At 34.4% G+C, this 6,359-nt stretch overlaps 1 pseudogene; it reads left to right on the top strand.

Moving 5' to 3' along the window:
• Positions 1 to 234: 234 nt before the first annotated feature.
• On the top strand, positions 235 to 5,918 carry LOC124975460 (olfactory receptor 5D13-like; annotated as a pseudogene).
• The last annotated feature ends 441 nt before the right edge of the window (positions 5,919 to 6,359 follow it).

Genomic DNA, 6,359 nt, shown 5'->3' on the forward strand with positions numbered 1-6,359 from the left:
TGTACTCTCTGGGATTCCAGATATGGATGACCAATTCTAGTTGGTCACTAGTGCAAGGGTTCTATCCAGAGGGAGCAATTTGGAATCAGAAAACATGAACTTCCAATAAGTTCCAAGATTTACTCTGGACATAGTGCTGAGGTCTAAAGCAAAGTACTCCACACACTCCCCTTTCTTCCCTAAAGCATATGGCACCTTTCTCCATACTATGGTATCTGGGACTGGGGGAGAAGAATGGAGGCAAGGTGAGACTACACTTCAAGATCTCTTCAATGATTTTTTTTATTATTATTATTATTCTGCTAAAAGAAGACACCATGATCTCTGACTCTGGGATCTTTAGATTTTTTTAAAGTATATGTTTTACATGGATACTTTTTTTCAAATTAATGTTTCTGAGTAGGGGCGATGGTTGGGGTGACCTACCCTGCCATATGGTTCTGATATCTTGTCAGAAAGAATGTTTATAAACACAAAGAGTTATTTAGAAATTTTGAGCATGCATCATACAGTATTTGGTACATTCAATAGGGCCACTAGGGTAAAAACTGGAATGTGTAAGTTTTATATTTTGATGTTAATCTTATATAATTTGTGATTTGGCCATCCAATTAATCTTCTGTCTTTTAGTGGGAAAGAAAAGCAAGTGAGAAAAAAATGTAAAGCTGCAAATGACACATTAAAACTCCTTTAAAGCGGGATGCACTTTCATTTTGGTAAATACTTGGGAATGGGTAACTTATTTACAGAAAAGAAACACATTTTTTTCCATAAAATTCTCAAATTTTACTTTTAATATAAGAGTAGAAATTTTAACTGTAAAGCTCAATGCATTTAAGTAACAATTTACATCATTAACATTGGATTAAGTGGTGGTTATAGGCTATTTTTTGTTACAAATGAATGTTTGATATTCTTCTATAAAACTTTTGAATATGGGGTGGATAAATGTGAGAGTTTTTTTTTTTTTCCCTTTGAAGATGTGTGGCAGAACATTTTCTGAGGATACATATAAAGATTAACAAATTTATGCAGATTATTATAATTGAAGTATAGAGTTAAAGAAAAAAACTAGAGAAGACCTAAAAAAAGTTTGCATTAACAAAAAGAAAGACAGAGACATAACTGATACCATAGAAATACAAAGGTTCATTAGGAACTCTTATGAACAACTTTATGCCAAAAAATTGGAAAACCTAGAAGAAATTGATAACTTCATGGCACTTACAACCTACTATCACTGAACTTTGAAGAAATATAAAAAATAATCAAACCAACAATGATTAACAAAATTGAGTCAGTAGTCAAAATTATCCCTTAAAGGAAATCCCAATACTGGGTCACTTCGCTGCTTAATTTATCAAAGCTATAAAGAAGTAACATTAATTTTTCTGTAATAATTCTAATAAATTGAATGGAAAATTATTTTAAACTAATTATATGAACCATTATTATACTGATATCAAAATCAGTAGTGGGTATAACAACAATCACAAAACTAAACAGGTGTTCCTGCTACATAGAGAGGCAAAATTTCTCCACAAAAATTGCAAACTGAATCCAATGGCAAACTACAATCATTTATCTTGATCAAGTGGGAATTATCCCAGGGAATTGAGGATGATTCAATATATGCAAGTTAATATTTACAACAAATAACCTCAACAAAATGAGGAAAACAACCATAATAACTTAATAGGTGCATAAAAAGCATTCAATGAAATTCAACATCCCTTCATTATTAAAATTCTTAAGAGATTATGTATAAATGGAACATACCTTGACACAGTCTATAGGTATAACAGAACCACATATTACTGAATAGGGAAAAGTTAAAAACATTTTACCTAAGATAGGAAAAAAGAAGGATGCTCACTTGCAACACTCTTGTTCAAAATAATTCTGGAAGTCCTATCCAGAAAAATTAGAGAAAAGAAAGAAATAACATGCTTTCAAAATGTAGAGAAATAATATGATCTTATATGTGGTAAAACTGAAAACTCCTTCAATAACTCTTGTGAGATGGCAATAAAATTCAGTATATTTAAAGTCTATTAGTGAGTGTATTATCCTTTACATAAACAGACTTTCCTGTTCTAGAAAAACAAAAATCAATTATTTCAGACAAAATAGTATAAATAAACATCTTTGGCCAAAAATTATTTTCTATTAAGAAAATGAATGATGTGGACAAAAAATATAAATGAATTGTTATTTAACAAATGAAGCATTAACAATAAAAGTTATGTAGGGAATTCTACATGCAGACAGAGCTACATGAGTAAACCTTTGTGATAAAAGACAGAAGAATAAATTCAAAATAAATTAGTTATAGCAACCTCTGGATTATTTTTATAGCTATTTCCCCTTTGCATGTCTGTGTTTTATATCCACATGAAGTCAAGGTCTAGTCATTATTGTTTCTAATGAATATGGTTGATATCACTAATACCCCAGGGGTTTAAAAAAGTAATACACAATCAAGATCCCACAGGGAACAGTGATTGTTGTAGTTAATTGCTCAAATTGGAACCTCCTTGGCAATACTTCAGTGATATTCTCTAGTTCCAGATCCCCAAGGTTTATGATAAATATTTGTGACACTTTTGGTACTCGGATAAAGTATTTGGTGTAGCGATTTATCTGGTATCTCTCAGTTTCCTTCAAAGGTTGGGACATAAAGTGACATTGTAAACTTTTAGTGAAATAAACTTTGGACTCTACCGTTTAGGGTCTGTTCTATTAATTAAACACGGAGTATTTTTGGATTTTATTGGTCTTAGCAAAAGATACTTCAGTAAATGCACCACTCAGGAGCTTATGTATGTAGGTGAGTTCACTCAGTTCTTTTATTTCCCTTTAGTGGGAAAATGTTGAGTTATAGTAGTATTCATAGGAGACAAAGTGATTTATCAGTACCAGGGCCCTCAGATCCAATTCATTTCACTAAGACAAACCCCATGACTGAATAACCTGAATTCATCTAGTTTTCTCATGGATTTGTACATGAATGAAATCAGTATTTTGGTAAATACGGAGTAATAAAAAAATCACCTTTACAAAATCCACAATCCCTGAGGAGGTAAGAGTAACACCTATATAAATGATAGGTTTCAGTCATTGATAAGTGTCAATTAAAACTTTAGTGTTTACCTGTGCACAGGAGAGAAGAAAAAGTGAGTGTAGTTTACAATGAAAGAGGAACAATAATGGAACATTATAAAAGTGAGAACAGGATTGGAAAACATACTTTGTGCAAACAAATGTGTGCTATTTGACAGGTTGATAAGTATAGCATTAGAGAAGAATGTGTTAAGCTAGTGGTTATGAGATTGGCTATCTAGATCTGGGCCACTTTAGTTAAGACAGAACACTTAAAATTCTATGCTTTCATTGATAATCATATTTGAATTCTTTAAGTCACTACCGTGAGATTAAAATCATTGGGGAAAATTATTCTCTCCATGCTCCATAAAATATTTAGATTGATAGAACTGTAGCAGGGATGTATATCCATAAGACTAGCATTTGTTGCAAAGATGTGATAACTTCATTGCAAAGGTTTGGTGAGCAATCAGACTTTGTGTGAAACATCTTTCCTAAAGGAAGGAGCCTGTGCAAGTGAAGAGAGTGTGATGGGCAACTACCTACCTAGGATGACAGGAAGAAAGCTGTGTACTTAGATTAAGTGCCCAAGTGAAATCCTGCAGTTTTTCTGTTGTGTGGGTTCAGGGACAAAAAAATAATTCTACATTTCATTTTCAAATGTGCCCCCCTGTGGACATTTGCTACTCCTTGAGTCTGATTTTCACAACTCTATACAGTTTTTAAACCACACTACCTGCTCATGTTGTAATGAACATAATGTTGCCCTTTTGCTATCCATCACACCATGATGTATATGCTTTGAATTCATTGCACAAGTTTCTACTTTCATTCTAGTGATTTAAATTTTACAGTTTTAATTTCCTCCTTTGAGTGTTGTTGAAATGACTATAGCATTGAGGAATAATTATGGTGTCCTGTTGGTAATGAGTCTGTATTCTGATACTTATACTTGACAAGGCTTTAAGCATGAGTCAAAATAGCAGAATGTATTTTTTCCATGACTTAAAATACATATGAATTTCTAGTATTTTCACAGTTTCTATTGTTTCTTACTTACCCATCTTCTGAAATTTACCATATTGGAAAACAAATAGACTTTGATTCATTATAACTTTCATGATTTTATAACTGTACAAATTATATTGTGCTGTAATCACATTTTACTGAGTAATATAAAATTCTGTGAAAAAGAAATTTTTGAAGTTTTCATAACTAGTTCAACAAGAATGGAAATGTTTAGTATATTACCACAGCACCACAGCACAACTGCAGAATGTGTTAAAATGTGGAGTGACTCGGAGTTACAAAAGACAGTGAAGAGGAAAACAAAGGGACTAATAAAAATTTAAATTCGTTATTTTACTAGGAGGTTAACATTTTATAATTTTTTGAACAGTTCTAAGCTAATTCCATCAGATCTTAAAAGGTAAGGCAGTGAGAAAGCTATACAAACCTGTTACCTGTGTTCTTCCTGTGGAATTATGTTCACTAACCACAGATTCAGGCAAAAATTTAGAAGCTCTTCTCAGGAAGCCTTCTGTCTATTGTAATAGTGAATCTTATTTATTGAATATAGAAAAATATATTCTATATTTGTTCTTCCTGTCTTTGTTTTCAACTATTTAAATTTCAAAATTATTTGCTGTGAAGACATGATATAAGTAAACACTGATTTTTAAAACGATATAGCAGCATTAACCTAATGTTTTCAGCAACACTTTTTAACTGAGACTAATTACACCTCCCCATGTTTCTTCCTAACCTTTTCTACTGTAATTATTGAGTCTCACTTCTTTAGCTCAACTTTCCCATTGTATTCACAGAACCCAAGAAAACCAGACTGCTGGAGTGACATTCATCCTCCTGGGCTTTTCAGAATACCCAGAGCTCCAGGTGCCCCTGTTCCTGCTCTTCCTGACCATCTACACAGTCACTGTGCTGGGCAACACAGGCATGATCCTGGTCATCAGGGTCAACCCCAAACTCCACACCCCCATGTATTTTTTCCTCAGTCACTTGTCCTTCATTGATTTCTGCTACTCTACCGTGGTGACTCCCAAACTCTTAGAAAACTTGGTGGCGGAAGACAGGGCAATCTCCTTTCCAGGCTGCATCCTGCAGTTCTTTGCATGCATATTTGTGGTGACAGAGACCTTCATGTTGGCAGTGATGGCCTATGACTGATTTGTGGCCATGTGCCATCCTCTCCTCTACACAGTTGCAATGTCCCAGAAGCTGTGTTCTTTGTTGGTGGCCACATCATACTCTTGGAGTATAGTCTGTTCTTTAACATTCACATACATTTTGTTGACCTTGTCTTTTTGTGGGACTAAGTTTATAAATAATTTTGTCTGTGAACATGCTGCCATCGTTGCTGTGTCCTGCTCTGGTCCCTCTGTTAACCAGAAGATCCTTTTCATCGTTGCCATATTCAATGAAATAAGCAGCCTGGTGATCATTCTTGCTTCCTGTGTTTTCATTTTTATCACCGTCATGAAAATGCCTTCAACCGGGGGCGCTACAAAGCCTTCTCCACGTGTGCCTCCCATCTGACCACCATTACTAGCTTCCATGGGACCTTCCTTTTCCTCTACTATGTCCCCACCACCAAAAATTTATGGCTCATCGTCAAGGTTGCCTCTGTCTTTTACACAGTGGTCATCCCTATGCTTAACTTCCTGATCTACAGCCTCAGGAACAAAGATGTGAAGGAGGCAGTTAGGAAGTTAATCAACACCCAATTATTTGTCATAAAATATGATTTCAGAACCCTTTTTTTTTCTTCAGCATACTGGTTTCCTTTATACTAATAAATCAATACATATATCTTTAAGCTTCCTTCACCTAACATTTCAACATCTGTTCACTCTAATAAAGTAGACTTTAAATGAAATTATGGCATCTGCATGTAAATAGATGGACCTGGAGAACATCATGCTCATTGAAACAAGTCAAACACAAAACACCAAAGGCTGAATGTTTTCTCTGATAAGCAGATGCTAATCCATAATGGGAGGTGGGTAGGGAAGAATGAAGGAACTTCGGATTGTGCAGAGGGGAGTGAGGGGAGGAAAGGGAGTGTGGGTATGGGAAGGACAGTGGAATGAGATGGACATTATTACCCTATATACATGTAGGATTATACTATCAGTGTGACTCTGCACCATATTCATCCAGATGAAGAACTTATTCTCCATTTATGTACAATGTGTCAAAATGCATTCTGCTGTCATGTATAACTAATTAGAACA

The sequence above is a fragment of the Sciurus carolinensis genome, unplaced genomic scaffold (assembly GCF_902686445.1).
Source record: "Sciurus carolinensis unplaced genomic scaffold, mSciCar1.2, whole genome shotgun sequence".
NCBI classification, from domain to species: Eukaryota; Metazoa; Chordata; class Mammalia; order Rodentia; family Sciuridae; genus Sciurus; species Sciurus carolinensis.